The sequence below is a fragment of the Dendrobates tinctorius genome, unplaced genomic scaffold (assembly GCF_039654945.1).
Source record: "Dendrobates tinctorius isolate UK_male_01 unplaced genomic scaffold, ASM3965494v1 ptg000263l, whole genome shotgun sequence".
NCBI lineage: Eukaryota > Metazoa > Chordata > Amphibia > Anura > Dendrobatidae > Dendrobates > Dendrobates tinctorius.
The window spans coordinates 7277495-7297084 of record NW_027361930.1 but is presented as its reverse complement, the minus strand read 5'-3'; the positions used below and the strand labels follow the sequence as shown (position 1 = coordinate 7297084).

Here is a 19590-nt window from a genome sequence, read left to right as displayed (position 1 = left end):
CCCTTTCCCCCATGTCTCCTCACATAACCCTTACCCCATACTGTCTACTCACATCCCCTCTGCTCTCCACACAGTCTCATAATACATTACCCTTTCCTCCCACTCACGATACTGTTTCTTCACATATTTCCCCCTACCCATACTTCAAACATTGTCCCCCTCCAAATATGCCCATTACATTACAATAAATTATTTGTTTCTTCAGCTGGTTTGCAGCGCTTTCTCTACTGACGTTGGTTCTTGCCGCCTATGCCACTCCGTTGACTGATGTTAGTAGTGTAATCAGACGCCCTGATCATGCTGCTGATATCTCCCTGACCCAGGGGTGCCAGCGGGAAGGGCTTCAATTGTACTCATGCCTGAAAGATGCAAGTGCGACTGAATGATGGCAGCCAGCATGTTAGACTTTCTCTTGCGAACGGATGGATCCTACTCCGGAGTGCAGCAGAATGCAGATGTCTAGGAGGCACCTCGAACCGTCTAATCAGGTGCCGCCTGTAGGCACCCCCATGTCTGCTGTGACCTGGGAAAATGCCCGGGATGCTCCCTCAGACACGATCCTGGCATGGTATAAAGTATACCATATGACAACATACCATAATTACCCCACACTAACAAGGCAGCATGTTCATAACAGGACATATGGTTCACAACTTCACACAGAAGCCTTCTGAGGTATGTGCAGCGCTACCACATGGCGCCTCCTGAGGAATGTGCAGTGCTACCACATGGCGCCTCCTGAGGAATGTGCAGCGCTACCACATGGCGCCTCCTGAGGAATGTGCAGCGCTACCACATGGCGCCTCCAGAGGAATGTGCAGCGCTACCACATGGCGCCCCCTGAGGAATGTGCAGCGCTACCACATGGCGCCTCCTGAGGAATGTGCAGCGCTACCACATGGCGCCTCCTGAGGAATGTGCAGCGCTACCACATGGCGCCTCCTGAGGAATGTGCAGCGCTACCACATGGCGCCTCCTGAGGTATGTGCAGCGCTACCACATGGCGCCTCCTGAGGAATGTGCAGCGCTACCACATGGCGCCTCCTGAGGTATGTGCAGCGCTACCACATGGCGCCTCCTGAGGTATGTGCAGGGCTACCACATGGCGCCTCCTGAGGTAAGTGCAGCGCTACCACATGGCGCCTCCTGAGGTATGTGCAGCGCTACCACATGGCGCCTCCTGAGGTATGTGCAGCGCTACCACATGGCGCCTCCTGAGGTATGTGCAGCGCTACCACATGGCGCCTCCTGAGGTATGTGCAGGGCTACCACATGGCGCCTCCTGAGGTATGTGCAGGGCTACCACATGGCGCCTCCTGAGGAATGTGCAGCGCTACCACATGGCGCCTCCTGAGGTATGTGCAGGGCTACCACATGGCGCCTCCTGAGGTATGTGCAGCGCTACCACATGGCGCCTCCTGAGGTATGTGCAGCGCTACCACATGGCGCCTCCTGAGGTATGTGCAGCGCTACCACATGGCGCCTCCTGAGGTATGTGCAGGGCTACCACATGGCGCCTCCTGAGGTATGTGCAGCGCTACCACATGTCGCCTCCTGAGGTATGTGCAGCGCTACCACATGGCGCCTCCTGAGGTATGTGCAGGGCTACCACATGGCGCCTCCTGAGGTATGTGCAGGGCTACCACATGGCACCTCCTGAGGTATGTGCAGCGCTACCACATTGCGCCTCCTGAGGTATGTGCAGCGCTACCACATGGCGCCTCCTGAGGTATGTGCAGGGCTACCACATGGCGCCTCCTGAGGTATGTGCAGCGCTACCACATGGCGCCTCCTGAGGTATGTGCAGCGCTACCACATGGCGCCTCCTGAGGTATGTGCAGCGCTACCACATGGCGCCTCCTGAGGTATGTGCAGCGCTACCACATGGCGCCTCCTGAGGTATGTGCAGCGCTACCACATGGCGCCTCCTGAGGTATGTGCAGCGCTACCACATGGCGCCTCCTGAGGTATGTGCAGCGCTACCACATGGCGCCTCCTGAGGTATGTGCAGGGCTACCACATGGCGCCTTCTGAGGTATGTGCAGCGCTACCACATGGCGCCTCCTGAGGTATGTGCAGGGCTACCACATGGCGCCTCCTGAGGTATGTGCAGGGCTACCACATGGCGCCTCCTGAGGTATGTGCAGCGCTACCACATGGCGCCTCCTGAGGTATGTGCAGCGCTACCACATGGCGCCTCCTGAGGTATGTGCAGGGCTACCACATGGCGCCTCCTGAGGAACGTGCAGCGCTACCACATGGCGCCTCCTGAGGTATGTGCAGCGCTACCACATGGCGCCTCCTGAGGTATGTGCAGCGCTACCACATGGCGCCTCCTGAGGTATGTGCAGCGCTACCACATGGCGCCTCCTGAGGTATGTGCAGCGCTACCACATGGCGCCTCCTGAGGTATGTGCAGCGCTACCACATGGCGCCTCCTGAGGTATGTGCAGCGCTACCACATGGGAGCCTCACTGCGCACTCACGGCCGCCCATAGACAAACCTGCCTGTTACGTCTTAGAGCGAGGGAGACCTGACTGCCACAAGTCACGTGATTTCAGCTAGATGAGAAGAGGCGTGGTCGCACAGCGTAGCCCTTCCTACGAAGGGCGGGGCTACAAGGTAGAGCTCTTTTGCTAGTGGTCTAGCTCACAGTGAGGGCTGTCGCTTGGATCCGCCCACTGCTCGGCTCTTCCTGCTGGCTTGTGGTCGGAACATGCCGCTGCTAGGACCCGTACGGATGTGTGAGTGGTAGCCCTCCGGGCAGCGGCAGTGACGGGCTGCTGTGCCCCTGGCACCTCCTCAGGTACGTGCCCGGACAGCCACCTGTGCGCTCTGCCCCCACTGCTGCGGGCGCCTGGGAGAAGTGAGAGCAGGAAGCACAGTGCGGACTTCACTCTCCTCTTGCACAGGACAGATGGCTTGTTAGTGGCTGACTAGTGGCCAGCGGGGCCATGAGCCGGCTCCTCACTCCCATGGACTCTCCAGCTTTTATATCCTGGTTTTCTACTTGGAACTTCTGCCAATTGTACTTTTTCTTGCAAACTTCCAATGTTATGGGAAGGGGCGCCATGGTGGTGCCAGTGTGTGTGGTGGGGGTGTCACAGGGCGCGCGTGTGTGGTGGGGGTGTCACAGGGCGCGCGTGTGTGGTGGGGGTGTCACAGGGCGCGCGTGTGTGGTGGGGGTGTCACAGGGCGCGCGTGTGTGGTGGGGGTGTCACAGGGCGCGCGTGTGTGGTGGGGGTGTCACAGGGCGCGCGTGTGTGGTGGGGGTGTCACAGGGCGCGCGTGTGTGGTGGGGGTGTCACAGGGCGCGCGTGTGTGGTGGGGGTGTCACAGGGCGCGCGTGTGTGGTGGGGGTGTCACAGGGCGCGCGCGCGGTGGGGGTGTCACAGGGCGCGCGCGCGCGCGCGCGGTGGGGGTGTCACAGGGCGCGCGCGCGCGCGCGGTGGGGGTGTCACAGGGCGCGCGCGCGCGCGCGCGGTGGGGGTGTCACAGGGCGCGCGCGCGGTGGGGGTGTCACAGGGCGCGCGCGCGGTGGGGGTGTCACAGGGCGCGCGCGCGCGGTGGGGGTGTCACAGGGCGCGCGCGCGCGGTGGGGGTGTCACAGGGCGCGCGCGCGGTGGGGGTGTCACAGGGCGCGCGCGGTGGGGGTGTCACAGGGCGCGCGCGCGCGCGGTGGGGGTGTCACAGGGCGCGCGCGCGCGCGGTGGGGGTGTCACAGGGGGCGCGCGCGCGGTGGGGGTGTCACAGGGGGCGCGCGCGCGGTGGGGGTGTCACAGGGCGCGCGCGCCCTGTGACACCCCCACCACACACGTGCGCGCCCTGTGACACCCCCACCAAACACACACGGCCTGATCCATTTCCTGGAGGAGGACCGTCACTATGCGGATCTCTATGATCTAATGCTCCAGAATAATTATTTTAAGACACAAATGTTTCCTATCATTGACCTGTCGGAAGAGCGAAGGCCTCATTCAGATGTGCAGGATTCCCATCTGAGGCTTCGGTTTTCTTATTCTGCGTCACAGATCCTGATCACCAGTCTATGGGTCTGTGGGAGTCCTGGACAGCGCTCAGATGACATCAGTGTGTTGTCTTTGATTAGAGGGGATATCGGGGGGGGAAAAAAAAGCCTAAGCATTACAGGTAGTTGCTACTTACCTACGTACCTGCCTGCTTTTTTTTTTTTTTTTTACAAAGTCCCCAATATCCTCTTTACCATCACATTGGATAAAAGACAAGGAGTCATTTTAGCTGCCGTCTGAGTGAGGCCTTACAGGTTGGGCTTGTAACGCTGGGAGGACGCCGGCCGTCATTGTCGTCATAGTACATAGTTCACTGTACGGCTGCTGTGTCATGCAGTATAGTGACAGCGCCCTTTCTATTCATTGCAGCAGACCTCCCCGACAAGTGATGTTTCTGCTGCCGGTCATATGCTTATACCAGGCACTAGGGACGGATTTCTAGAAGCCGTGTTGTGCAACCAGTTCAGATACTCTTTCAATTCCTCTCCGATTTCGAGATCTTTTTATTCTCAGTAAATGGTGCAATTCTTGTTTCTACCCAGAAAGTCAGACCTGATCATTAGCAGGGCACCGTCCGAGAGAATCAGGAGGATTTCTTTTCTCAGGGGCCATCCTAGTTGCTTCAGTTTTTCAGTAGATTGTCAGATCCTTCACTTTTATCCAGTGACTCTAGGGTGCGTTCACTCATCCATTATTGGACAGAACCCATAGTGTTACATCCAATCACAACCAAGAAAATGACGGGTCCGAAGATGAGCTCGGTGAAACTCGTGCCATGTTCTGATCCGATAGTGAGGATAGGACATTATTAGTGGTGCATGTGCTCTCTGGTAAAGCATCGAGCAACACTCACACGGTGTGAGACTCCATCCTCGCTGATGTATCGGGGAAAAATGGATGAAGTACAAAGTATGTCCTCAAAGTTTCACGAGTCCCCCTAGTTTGGCCCGTAAAACAGATGAGAATAGGACATGCTGTGAGTCTACGGATTGGGCACACGAATCCATTACACTGATGTGTGTACGGATCAATGAAACTTTGTGTTCGTGTGCTGCTCTGGCACAGGTACAGTCATCAAATAGATTTTCAGTGTCCATTCACTGACAGGATACAGAGATCTTGAAATTGGTGTACTCATTATATTAAAGATGTCTCTGTCAGTGAATGGAAGCTGACAATAAGGACTCGTGCCCACCACTGATCAGATCGGACGAGTGCTATGCATGGTTTTCATGGATAGCACTAGTACCCCTGCCATTCTGTGCCCACTTGCGATTTCTCTTTTTTTTTTTTTTTTTTTTTTGCTGGGATCGAGTGGTCCGAGATTCTGATGGCACTCACCCATTCAAGTGTATGGGTCCTTGGAAAAAAATGGAGCCGCACTCGGATGATAATTTATATAAGGAGTACACTATTTTAAGATCTGTTTATCCTGTCGGTGATTGGCCACTGACTGAGAATCTGCTTGTTGACCTCTCCAGAGCTGTCTTTTATGTTGCACTGACACAGCCGTGACATGCAGGGGCGGAACTACTGAGGTCGCAGCTGCGACGGGGCTCCGAAGTGATTAGGGGCCCGCCCAGTCCAGCAAAGAAGCAGCTGGCTTCATGTGGGACCTGGGCTTCCATCACATCCTGCGCCCCCTCCTCCAGCATTGACTCGATTATTCCTCCCCCTGAACTCTGCACTTCACCCCCCCAGTGTCTGACGTGATGGAGGATGAGACCTGCTGCCGTCACCTCTTAGTGACCAGTTATGGAGCTCTGTGACTACAGAGTGCAGGGGGAAGGCGTGCATTCAGGAGCGCACGATGGCTGTTCTGTGTGCACAGGACCTGTGATGAGGTCACAGGAGGGGAGGAGTCAGGGGTCATATGATCAGGGGCCTCAGTGTATGCAGGACTCTGCTGTGCTGGTTGTCATGGTGCTGAATGGGGTAAGTTTGTGTGGGGTCAGGAGGGGTTTACAGTGTGGATGTAATGGAGCCGAGCGTGTATTTTGGCATGCGGGGCCCCATTTGAAAGTTTGTACTGGGGCCCATAACTTTGTAGTTACGCCACTGGTGACACGTCCTAGGTTCCTGGACAGCACACAAACCCATAGAGCTTCATTGAGCTATACACACATCAGCTTTAAGGCTATGTGCCCACGTTAGCGTTTTTAAACGCTCAGAAAACCGGACTTCTTCCTAGAAACCGCGTGTTTTATTTCCGTGCGTTTTTTCTGCGCTGTTTCTGGGAACATTGGAAATGGCTAAAAACACGGAAAATAATGAGCATGCAGCGTTTTTGGCTGCAACGCGTTTTCTGAGCGGAAAAAACATGTGCATTGGCACAAAAAGGCCGAAATGGATTAAATTGAATGGGAAGCTTCTTTAAAGCGTTTCTGAAGCGTCTGATCCAGCACAAACGCTTAAAAAACCGCAACGTGGGCACACAGCCGAAAGGCGGATCTGTGTCTCCAATCCCGGAGACTCCCAGCATGTCCTATTCTCATCCGTTGTGCAGATCAGACTAGGCCTTTAAAGTCTATGGAGAATCGTGAAACTGTGAGGACATACTTTGACCTTCTGAGTTCCTTCCTAGTTTCATCTGTTTTTAGCTGATACAAAATGGAGGTGGAGAAACATTTTTTTTTTTTTTTTTTATATTTAGCAGTATCTTGTCTTGTTAACCCCTTAGTGACAGAGCCAAATTTTAAAAATCTGACCAGTGTCACTTTGTGGTAATAACTCTGGAACGCTTCAATAAATTCCAGTGATTTTGAGATTGTTTTTTTGTGACACATTATACTTTGATAATAGTAAATTTAGATTGATATGTTTTGTTTGTTTATAAAAAATATCAGAAATTTGACAAAAATGTAAAAAAATTAGCAATTTTCAAACTTTGAATGATTATCCCTTTAATTCAGATGGTCATACCACAGCAAAACATTCATAAATAACATTTCCCACATGTCTGCTTTACATCAGCACCATTTTTAAAATGTTTTATTTTGTTAGCATTTTAGGAGGTTTTAAAATGTAGCAGTACTTTTTCATTTTTGCATGGAAATTTACAAAATTATTTTTTTTTTTTAGTGACCTATCCAGGTTTGAAGTGACTTTGAGGGTCCTACATATTGGAAAACCCCCAAAAGTGATATCATTTTAAAAACAACACCCCCTGACATATTGAAAACTGCTGTCAGGTAGTTTATTAACCCTTCAGGTGCTTTTCAGGAATTAATACAAAGTGGCATGATAGAAATGAAAAAGTGTATTTCTACCACCAAATGTCAATAACTTCTGAACAGGCCACTATAGCCCGTGAGACTCTAAGGCCTCTATTTGGCCATGAACTGCCAGGGCAAACATCAGGAATACACGATCATGATCTCAGGGTGCCGATGGGGCTAAAGAGGGAGCCCTCACACTCTCAAACATTTATATGATATAGTCATTGACAGCAGCATCTAAGGGGTTAAACAGATATGGACGATGCCAACAATGACCGTGGCTTGTTGCAAGTTGTCAGCTATAGACAGTTGTTACAGTTACAGCAGCAAGTTGTCAGCTATAGTGTACAGTCAACAGCTGCTTGATTGTCACCTGTATGGGGATGCTATTCTTTTATATCTCAGGTCAGTTAAAAGAAGTATTGGCGGTCATTAAGGGGTTAAATTGCCATTTGGTCTTGGCCATCGTGCTGCAGCTCAGTGCCAGGGTGTCTGCAATCTTCTTACAGCCACGGCCATCTTTATGTAGAACAACAATTCTTTTTTTCAGATCCTCAGACAGTTCTTTGCCATGAGGGGCCAGGCTGAACTTCCAGTGATCAGTGTGAGAGCGACAACACCAAACTTACCACACCTGCTCCCCATTCACACCTGACACCTTGTAACACTAATGTGTGACATGACACCTGGAAGGGAAAATTTCTTATTGGGCACAATTCTGACATTTTTACTTAAGGGTGTACTCACTTCTGTTGCCAGCAGTTTAGATATTAATGGCTGTTGAGTTATTTAGAGAACACACCAAATTGACGCTGTTATCCATGCTGTACACTGACTACTGTACTTTGTATCAAGCTGTCATATCTTCAGTGTTGTCCCATGAAAACATACAAAACATGAGGACTGTCTTAAGGGGGTTTTACACATAGCGATATCGCTAGCAATATCGCTAAAACGTCACTGATTTTGTGACGTTATAGCGATATTGCTAGCGATATCGCTATGTGTGATACTTGCCTCCGACCGGCTCCCCCGCTGTCTGTCGCTCATCGCGCGGCTCCATTTCTCGTCGTCAGCTTCCTGCTGGGCTTCCTGCTGTGTGAGACGAGCGATGCTGGACGCGGGCGGGAGGACGTCTGGATCGCTGTGTGTGAAAGGTGAGTATCGTCCGCTGTATCGCTGCTGCATCGCTGTGAGATCTTCCTGTGTGGAAGCTCACTAGCGATCATTTAGCGATGCACCAGCGATCCTGACCGGGTCGTATCGCTGGTCGGATCGCTGGTGCATCGCTAAATGTAAAAGGGCCTTTAGGACTTGAGAACCAAAATTGTTGAACAATGTGAACAATCTCAAGGTTACAAGTCCATCTCCAGAGATCTTGATGTTCCTTTGTCCATGGTGGCCAATGTAATCAAGAATTTTTTGTCTTGTCGCACTGTAGCTAATCTCCCTGGATGTGGACAGCAGAGAAAACTTGATGAAGGGAGGCAACACAGGATAGTCCAAATGGTGGATAAGCCAGCCCTAATCAAGCTCCAAAGAAATTCAAGCTCATGATGCATCAATGTCAGTGCAAACTATTCGTCCACCTTTGAATGAAGTGAAATTCTATGGCAGGAGACCCTGGAGGACCCCACTCCTGGCACAGAGACATAAAGAAGCTACACTGCAGTTTGCCAAAATGTATGTGAGTAAGCTAAAATCCTTCTGGGAAAGCGTCTTGTGGACAGATGAGACCAAGATAGAGCTTTTGGTAAAACACATGATTCTGCTGTGTACGGAAAAAGGAATGAAGCCTACAAGGAGAAAAAAAATACAGTACCTAGTCAAATATGGTGGAGGTTCAAAGGTATTTTGGGGCTGTTTTGCTGCCTCTGGCACTGGGTGCCTTGACTGTTTGAAAGGCATCATGAAATCTGACGATTACCAATGGATTTTGGGTCACCATGTAGTGCCCAGTATAAGAAAGCTATGTTTGCATCCTAGGTCATGGGTCTTCCGGCAGGAAAACGACCCCAAACATACTTAAAGAAGCACCAATAAATTGATGGAAATAAAAGGCTGGAGAGTTTTGAAGTGGCCCACAATTAGTCCTGATCTGAATCCCATCGATGTCATCCTTCACAGATGTTCAGAGAGATCACGCAGAATCCTACCGGCCCAACCACATGTGACGAACCCGCACCTTGCCACCCTGCCTGATGTCACTATTACGTTGGAGGGATCACTCGATACGGTCTCCGCACTTGAACCAACGTGATGTCCCACACCCCCTAGGGACATGTAATAACAGCTTGGTACAGTTTTAAACAGACACCTCATGTCCACATTGGGAGTGAGAGAAGGTGTCCCACGCCTGGTAGGAGTGCCATGAGTTCCTTGTTGGCTATAAGCCTGGTCCATTAACTGGATATCAGGCCAAAAACCAGACCCAATAGCATGGGAAGTTAAAACTGAGACCATTTACATGTGGATTGAGATAAAATAGCAGCCCAAGGTTAAATTATATAATTAATCGCCTTTAAGAGCACACTAGATACACAATGGTTATACATATACAATGGTCAGATATGCAAGTATAGGCGGTAGAACAAAAGTATAAATGGATGATACAAAAAATGTCACGATGTGACTTGGCCCTGCGTGATGCGACCCGACGATCGGTCGGTCACCAAACAAGACCAAACAAGGGGACACTGGGGACACAATTACAACGGTGGGCCCTGCAATAGGGATCGGAGAAAGGGACACCTCCTGCACTCTCCTGAGGCTGTGTCCCTGAACTAGCCTGACGTCCCTATACGGCTTCTTTCAAACCGTCACCGACCAGGATACCTCAGCCCTCACCCTGTACCTATCCCTCAGTAGTAAATTGGTAAATGCGGACACTGGTCCCACTGCTGCACTAATACAACACAAGGGAAAATAACGGACAGGGAAAAACAAACAACTTGGCTTTCTCTGCTGCCAATGTTCCGACGCAGCAGAGTAAGGCACCCGAACTCAGCTATCAGCAGAAACATCAGCAGAAACACCACTGCTCCAGATAGCTCCTCTCTTCTCAAAGGTTGGTTTGCAAAGGACCTGCTTATTACCAACAGTCAGCTGGTGTACCAGGTGACCTTATATAGGAAGGTGGGAGTGGTCTCCACCAGCAGACTAACTAAACATGTAGTAACACCAGCGACCACCGGGGGAAAAAACTGATATTAACCCCCCCATGGCCTGAAAGGAAAAAAGTTTATATCCGAGCAGCCCCAAATTGACACAGATCCAAAAATGGATCGTGACAAAAAGTCGGTTACCGATGTTTGGTTATTGGATGTTGTCAACTACATGGGAGATGTGACCTCCCTTGATAGAGAACGATGTCACACATCGTCGCACCTGCACTTAACCCCTTGGTTAGTCACTTCCCCACCCCCTGGGATGGTCCAAGTCTCCTACTTGCTGTGGCGGCCGAAACGCCAAAACCTATGATGGATCATAACTTCTCTATGGAAGATCATAAGTGGTTTTGGCACCATTGGATTCAGCTGGGTCTTTGTTATACTTGGATACCAAACACTTATGATTGGGCACCGAGGAGGATAGCAGGCCCAAGCTAAGCCACAGAAAACCAGAGAGGTTGGTAACTAAGCGGATGCAGACCCCTGATCCTGTCCACACAACTAGCAGTAGCCGTGGAGCGTACCTACGATGATCCTGGATGCCTCGGCACAGCCGGAGAGCTAACTAAAGCAAGAAAGGGGAAATCTAAACTGCCCCGGAGCAGACCCCAAAGGAATAGATAGCCCCCAAACATATATTGTCGGTGAGACAAGATGAAAACACAAACGCAGGCAAAAAAATAGTCTGAGCCCCCACTATATCAGCACTCTGGTATACTCTGAAAGCAAAGCAAAAATATACCAATATAAAAGGGGAGAAAACAAACTGGCACATGCAGTAACATATGGGCGGCGATTCAGCACAGCCCCAGCCGGAGCTGTCTGACTCGCACAAAGCAGAAATAACCGAAACCAGATCAAATGCAAACAGAATAACAAATGAATCACTTAGCTGAACATGCAGGGAAAGAGCAGGAGACATCAAACCTCAGCAGGAACCGGAAGAAAATCACCAGCAGGGATAGAGGGAGTCAGCTGTCTTAAATCCCAATCAGAAATCCCAGATCTCCAATCGTCTTCCTCATTATCAAGTGGCAAGCCTCTGTCAATCAGATCAGCAACACTACTTCCAGTAACCACCAGAGGGAGTCCAGAAAGAGAACTCGCAACCCCTCTGTCAATCTTACCAGCTCCACTACCTTTAGTAATCACCAGAGGGAAGCCAGAGAGAGAATTTACAACACCAAACACTGCTTCGCTACCTGGCTTCTACTAGCTGTTCTTTGTATCTCCCTACTCCTGGGAGCTAGAATAGGTCGAGACCATGGTGCGCATTCGGCCTGTTCCCCAGATCTCAAAAATGTAACCGGTATACAGCTAGCATGTACTATAAGTTTATAACGCCTTATGAAATTATGGCACCCATCCCCCCCATCTGGGGGAATTCTTTGCTCCGGTAATTAGTTACACTCCTCAATAGAAATTCATCCTACCAGGCATAGCTTGGTCCCAGCTATCTGCTGGATGTGTGACTTTAGCTCTGTCACGTATTGAGAATGGTTTCCTGTCTCAGTTTCACACTTTGTAAGAGGACTACAATCTTGGACTGGATATGATAGTTGATTGGCAAGAAATTATAGCTCCCATATTCTTCACAACACCTGTGGAGAGATCTTAAAATTTTTGTTGGGAGAAGGCACCCTTCAAATATGAGAACTGAAGCATTTTGCAAAAGAAGAGTGGTCCAGAATTCCAGTTGTGAGGTGTAAGAAGCTTGTTGATGGTTATAGGAAGCCATTAATTGCCGTTATTTATTTCAAAGGGTGTGCAACCAATTATTAGATTGAAGCTGCCAACAATTTTGGCAGTCCTATTTTGGGGGTTTTGTATGAAATTACTGTATGTCCAGTTTGCCTTTTCAATGCACACAAAGGAAGTAAATGTGTAGAACAAAATGTGTAATTGTAATAACTTTCTCGGAGAAATACTTCATATTCTGGAACGACGTCAAGGGTGCCATTACTTAAGGCCACCACTGTTCAAACTGTATAGGGACCAAATAACACTATTGTTTGTCCCTCTATTGTTTGCTTTTGCCTGTGAATGTGCACCGATTGCGTTATCATTAACCACTTAACGACCGCCGGTATGCCTTTTAACGACGGCAAGTTAAGGGTACTTATTCCTCAGCGACGCTTTTAACAGCGCTGAGAAATAAAGGTATAGCGCCCCCCCTCAGCGTCGGAAAATCTCTGGGGTCTCAGCTGCCAGGGATAGCCGAGACCCCGGAGAACACTATTCGGGTCGGTTTTTACCCTCCCCAGTCTTGTGATCGCTGTTATTCGCCAAATAATGGCGATCGCAGGAAAAAGTGTCAGATTTCCCATTCATTCTCTCTCCTCTAATATGACCTAGCATAGCAGAGGAGAGGGAAATGGGTTAGGGTTGGGATGGTCCCCCGAGCCCCTCTGGGACCCCTGCCATCCCTGGACCCTCTGGCTCTGTCCCTTGGCTTCTTCTAACCTGGAAGAAAATAGCGGGTGCGCCTGCTGAGATCTTAGGGGTAGGACTCTGTTAGGGTTGGAGTTAGAATTTGGGGGTTTGCACTGTTCAGGTACATCAGGGGGTCTCCAATCGCTACATAGCATTTGCCATTGATTCCAGCCAATTTTTCTTTCAAAAAGTCAAACCGTGCTGCCTCCCTTCTAAGCCCTGCCATGTGCCTAAACAGTGGCGTTCCCCCACAATGGGTTGTCAGCGTACTCTGGAGAAATTGCAACAAATTTTGTGGTGCATTTTCTCCTGTTACCCTTGTGAAAATAAAAAAGTGGGTCTAAAGTACATTTTTTGTGAAAAAAGTAAAATGTTCATTTTTTCCCTTCCACACTGCTTTAGTTCTCGTGAAGCACCTGAAGGGTTAATAAACTTCTTGAATGTGGTTTTGAGAACCTTGAGGGGTACAGTTTTTAGATTTGTCACTTTTGGGTATTTTCTGTCATATTAACCCCCCAAGCTCACTTCAAATGTGAGGTGGTCCCTAAAAAAATGGTTTTGTAAATTTTGTTAAAAAAATGAGAAATCGCTGATCAACTTTTAACCCTTCTAACGTCCTAACAAAAAAAATGATGTTTTCAAAATTGTGCTGATGTAACGTTGATATGTGATAAATGTTATTTATTAACTATTTTTTTGTGATATGACTCTGAGTTAAGGGGACAAAAATTAAAAGCTTGAAATTTGCTAAATTTTTGCTAAATTTTCATTTTTTTTCATAAATAAACGCAAGTTATATCGAAAATTTTTTACCACTATCATGAAGTACAATGTCGTGAAAAAAAATCTTATCTGCGGGATATGTTGAAGCGTTGAAGAGCTATAACCTCATAAAGTGACAGTGGTCAGATTTGAAAAATGTGGCTTCATCATTGAGTTCAAAATTGACATGGTCACTAAGGGGTTTACAGACCCAGTTACCAGGCAGAAAACTGCAGTTTAGAGGGGTGCTAACATTTAAATTTTCCGATGGTTGGGGGTATGACCTCTGTCGCCCCCACCTAATTAAGAAAAGGTGTCCCTGAAGAGCCCTGGATGAATGGAGCAGAGGTCAATCATGCACACTACCGTTCCATTCATTCTTAATGGGAGCGCCTGAGAGTGCCTCAGCTGATCTTCATGGCTCCTACTAGGATGAATGGTGTGGCACTGTGCTTGATCGACTTCTTCTCCATTAATTTGGCTCTTCAGGGCCCCGGTTCACAAGATAGATGAGGGCCATGGCAGTCGCACTCTGAGCTATCAGAAAGTTATCCCCTATCTTTTGGATAGGCGATAACGTTTAAACTTGAGAACACCCTTATTAAAGCTTCATTCACATTACATTTTTATCATGTAGACACATTATAGTGTATGGTGCTTGGCAGTCTGCTGAATTATTAGCCAAAGCGTCGTTCGGCCAGCAGCCATCTTATGTGTATGGCTAGTCCTAAGGGTAATTGAAAAGAAAATCCATTAAAATTAAATAAGTTAACTATAAAAATGTGAATTAAATCGTAGGTAATTTTCTGATATCACATTTCCTTTAAAGGGGTTGTCCAGTCTACAATTACGCTCCGTGACTACATTCATCATTCCCCCGTATGCCCCGTGCCGGTGGGCGGTTATGTGGCCACATGTATGTGTTTGCATATTTGCCATCATGTGCCCAGTGGTCTCATCCTTCTCTCATATTGGGAGATGTATGTCACGTGACTTCCCACCCACATGGGAATTGCAGGGAAATCATGAGTGTGCAGTCACTCACGGTCTTGATTCGGCAGTAGCTGGCACAGATGGTCTGGTTTCTGACTGTGACGCTCTCATCCGTACGCTCCCTGTTCTGTGCGGTGTAGTGACAGTGTTGATTGCTGCCTAGCAATGTAATGGACGGTCACTGAAGTGAAGCACCTATGTAGCCTCTGTTTTTGTATGACAGATGCAGATTTATCCTGTTGGGTTAATACATGCCTTTATTGTTGCGTCTTCCTTTAAAGGGATTGTCGGGGACTGTGATCTCGATGACTAGTTCTTAACCACTTGTTGGCCTCAGCTGATGCCTAGTGCCATGGCCACCAGAAGTACACATTGCATGTCGCTATGAACAGCAATGCAGTGACCGCTTTCACATTCTCTTCAATACTTCCGGTGTGACACAAGGTATCATCAAATAAGTTATCAATATCACGGTCATAGACAACCCCTTAAGTTTTTTTTTTTTTCTCTTGAGTTTTCTCTATAACATGGCTGCAGTGTGAACGTGCCTCTTACAGATTGCATGTATACCAGCTTAAAGTTCAGCTCAGTTTTTTGGTTTTCCCCTTTATGGTTTCCAACGTGTGTTTCGGCACTCACTCCGAAACCATCTGTTACCATGCCTAGCCTATTCCCCCATGTAGATAGGCCTAAGTGAGCGCTGTCAGTCTACATAAGGAGAGGCAGCCAGGCATGGTAACTAAGGGGCGCAGCGGTGCACTGAGCGTTTGTGGCCACACTAAGGGTGCACCGAGCACGCTCTTTTGCATATCAGACAATCTGCTTTTTAGTGCTGATGTTCATTACACCAGAGGCAGGATTTTTATAGAAGTTAATTCCTCTATCTGGCTATGTCTTTAGTTTAAATAGTGTTTTTGAGGTGACCGACACCCATTAAGGTAAAAATACACAGATGAGAAAGTTAATTCTATCCCTTGTTCGCCCACCTGTTCTGATGGCAGAAAAATCTTATCAAACAAGTCTGACCGGTCTGGAAACCATACTGTAACTAGTCAAGATATGTAATTCGCTTGCCTTAGAGAACCTTATACGTGCCTTCATGTGACACTCATAACGAGGCACGAGCGCACAAGAAGTATCTTAAGGGCCTGTCACACTAAGCGATATCACTAGCAATATCACTATAACGTCACTGGTTTTTGTGACGTAGCAGCGATATCGCTATGTCTGATGCTTAGCACCGACCCGCTCCCCCGCTGGTTATCGCTGATTGCGCGAGAACGCCCTGGACCGTTTCTCGTCGGCAGCTTCCTGCGGTGCCGACGAGCGACGCGTGGACGCGGGCGGGAGGACGTCAGGATCGCCTCATCTGACAGGTAAGTAACGGCCCCCGACCGCTGCTATGTCGCTGGTGATATCTGCCTGTGTGGCAGCTCACTAGCGACCACTTAGCGATGTACCAGTGATCCTGACCGCGTCATATCTAAGCGTGACAGTACCTTTACTATAGACCCTGGAATGTATATTTAAGACCAAACCTAATTCCTAATTGTCATAAGAATGATAAGAAAGGCAGAACAGAAGTAAAGAAATAGGAATGGTGAGCACTTCACCTGTGCCCTGATGAAATATTCAGCACAACCTTGTCTGTAATATACTGAGAACTAGAAACAATGGAAACCTCCTGCAGCCATTACTGTAGAATCCCCTTGTCCCATTCATACAGTTCCTGCTGCGTTCTGCCCAGCTGCGCCATGTAAAAACAAAATGAGCAAATACCCTGTAAAAGCCAATACTAATAGTACAGTTCTGGACCTGGTTCTGCTCTGACACATACTGTTGGGAAAATAAGTATGTGATACACTGCCGATTTTTTGCAAGTTTTCCCACCTTCAAAGAATGGAGCCGTCTGTAATTTGTATTGTAGGTACACTTCACCTGTGAGAGACAATCTAAAAACAAATCCAGAAAATCACATGGTATGATTTTTACATAATGTGTTTTTTATTGCATGAAATATGTATTTGATACAATAGAAAAACAACTTAGTATTTGGTATAGAAATCTCTGTTTGCAATTACAGAGGTCAGACATTTACTGTAGTTCTTGACCGAGGTTGCACACACTGCAGCAGGGATTTTGGCCCATTCCTCCATACAGATCTTCTCCTGATCTTTCAGGTTTCGGGACTGTCGTTGGGAATCATTGAGTTTCAGCTCCCTACAAAGATTTTCTATTGTGTAAAGGTCTGGAGACTGGCTAGACCACTCCAGGACCTTGAAATGCTTCTTATAGAGCCACTCCTTAGTTGCCCTGGCTCTGTGTTTTTGGTCATTGTCATGCTGGAAGACCCAGCCACGAACCATCTTCATTCTACTGAGGGAAGGAGGGTGTTGGCCAAAATCTCACAATACTTGACTTCATCCATCCTCTCTTCAATATGGTACAGTCGTCCTGTCCCCTTTGCAGAAAAGCACCCACAAATTGCAAGGCTTCCACACCATGCTTCACAGTTGAGACTTTGTACTTATCATTCTTCTTCCGCCAAACACGGTGAATGAAGTTGATACCAAAAAGTTCTATTTTGGTCTTATCTGACCACTTGACCTTCTCCCATGCCTCCTCTCGATCGTCCACATGGTCATTGGCAAACTTTAAACGGGCCTGGATATGTGCTGCCATAAGCAGGGGAACCTTGTGTGCCCTGCAGGATTTAAATCCATTATGAACGGTAATGTTTGAGAGTGTGGTCCCAGCTCTCTTCACGTCATTGACCAGGTCCTTCAGTGTAATTCTTGGCTAATTCCTGACCATTCTCAGAATCATCCTTACCCCTCGAGGTGAGATTTTGCATGGAGCCAACAATTGTTGCTTTCTCACCAAGTTGCTTGCCTAATGTCCTGTAGCCCAATCCAGTCTAGTGCAGGTCCACAATTTTGTCCCTGGTGTCCTTAGATGGCTCTTTGGTCTTGACCATGGTGGAGAGGTTGGAGTGTGATTGATTGTGTGTGGACAGGTGTCTTTTTTTTTTTTAATACAGGTAACGAGTTCAAACAGGTGCAATTAATATAGGTAATGAGTATAGAGTAGGAGAGCTTAAAGAAAAGCTAACTGTTTTGATTTTTTTTTTTTAAATCAAAATAGTGTTAACTAATTGCCCTATTTTATTTCCATGTACTATTACTATTTACTTACTGGGTATGTGCTCATTTTATTTTTCTTTGGTTCTGTCTTAAACGACCGCGGTGTGAATGCACACCTATGCATTGCACTTATACCAATATGTGCTCTTACTCTTTTTTTGCTCTACGTAAAAGTTAACAAATCTTTTTTAATATAATTTATTGTGATTTAAGGGTCCGTTTACGATACAGCTGCCGATCGGTAAACTTTTAAAGAGTGCGCATCATTTACTTTGCTGTACCTGTGTAAAGAGGCATTTAAATGACTAATTGAGTGATCTATACTAGATTGCTTAGTGCGCATAGGCTGCAGTACGAAACCTGTTTACACAGGACGGACAATAAATACACTGCCAAAAACTCTAATTTTTTTTTTGCGCTGCTCAAAATATAATTTCACCCGAAGAACAAACATTTTGCTCACTCATCAGGTGATTGGCAGTTTTTAGCAGCTTGTCCACAATCATCTTGCAGCGTATATGCGGCTTAGGATTATTTTAACACTTTGCTGTATAAGTTTTGCATATGCACCGAGAAAAATGTCTCAATGCATGTTCTCCCCTTGCAGAAGAAATGTCAACCTTAGTATATGCACTTTTACATAAGAGATGGCTGACAGATTCATTTCGACCTGTTCATAAAAGTTTGGTGCCTGAGATGAAAAGCCATCAAGAAATCTTGTCTACATGTAGGCAAGGTGGTCTCACCTAGACTGACTAACAAGCTCCTCAATGTCACTCCTCCTCCATGCTGCTGAATCCTCTCTGATCCAGCCAGATTGCTAAGTAGCTCAGTGTCTCCACCCTGCTAAGATCTCACACTCCTCAGTACAAGTAGCTGTTGTCAGTCAGGCCGGGTGGGAGGAGAGTGAATACACGTGGACTCATGAGGTCTCATATGATTGGAATCTTATTATCAGTATTACACAGACATAATGACAAAGTACACCAGCCTCAATAGGCCTGAAACATTTATTTAAAAATGTACCGTATGTTGTTTGTATTGTGAGATGTGATGACCTATTTGCATTAAAACAGTTTTCAGTGAGTAAAAAAAAAATTAGAGCAGGAAATGCAGAAAAATAAGATGACCCACACCTACCTGTTTACTCCTCTACTGCTTCAGAGCTGATATTCCTGTGATCCATGCTGATGTTTAGCGGCAGTAAATATATATATCTATAGTGGGGGAAATAATTATTTGATTCCTTGCTGATTTTTTAAGTGTGCCCACGACAAAGACATGAACAGTCTATAATGTTAAGGGTAGGTTAATTTTAACCCCTTCACCCCCAAGGGTGGTTTGCACGTTCATGACCAGGCCAATTTTTACAATTCTGACCACGGTACCTTTATGAGGTCATAACTCTGGAACGCTTCCATGGATCCCGGTGATTCTGACATTGTTTTCTCGTGACATATTGTACTTCATGTTAGTGGTAAAATTTCTTTCAAATAACTTGCGTTTATTTGTGAAAAAAACGGAAATTTGGCAAAAATTTTGAAAATTTCGCAATTTTCCAACTTTGACTTTTTATGCCCTTAAATCACAGAGATACGGCACACAAAAAACTTGATAACTAACATTTCCCATATGTTTACTTTACATCAGCACAATTTTTGAACCAAAATTTTTTTTGTTAGGAAGTTATAAGGGTTAAAAGTTGACCAGCGATTTCTCATTTTTACAACACCATTTTATTTTTAGGACCACATCACATTTGAAGCCACTTTGAGGGGTCTATATGATAGAAAGTACCCAAAAGTGACACCATTCTAAAAACTGCACTCCTTAAGGTGCTCA

The 19590-nt window shown here is 47.3% G+C and overlaps 1 protein-coding gene across 2 annotated transcripts in view; it reads left to right on the top strand.

The window, feature by feature from the left end:
- Positions 1–2648: 2648 nt before the first annotated feature.
- The window catches only part of RFFL (ring finger and FYVE like domain containing E3 ubiquitin protein ligase), a 92554-nt gene continuing 75612 nt past the window's right edge, over positions 2649–19590 (top strand). For both annotated transcript variants that reach the window (XM_073558939.1, XM_073558938.1), the window contains exon 1: positions 2649–2807. The gene's annotated coding sequence lies outside the window, so the exon portion shown is untranslated. The remainder of the gene's footprint in view (positions 2808–19590) is intronic.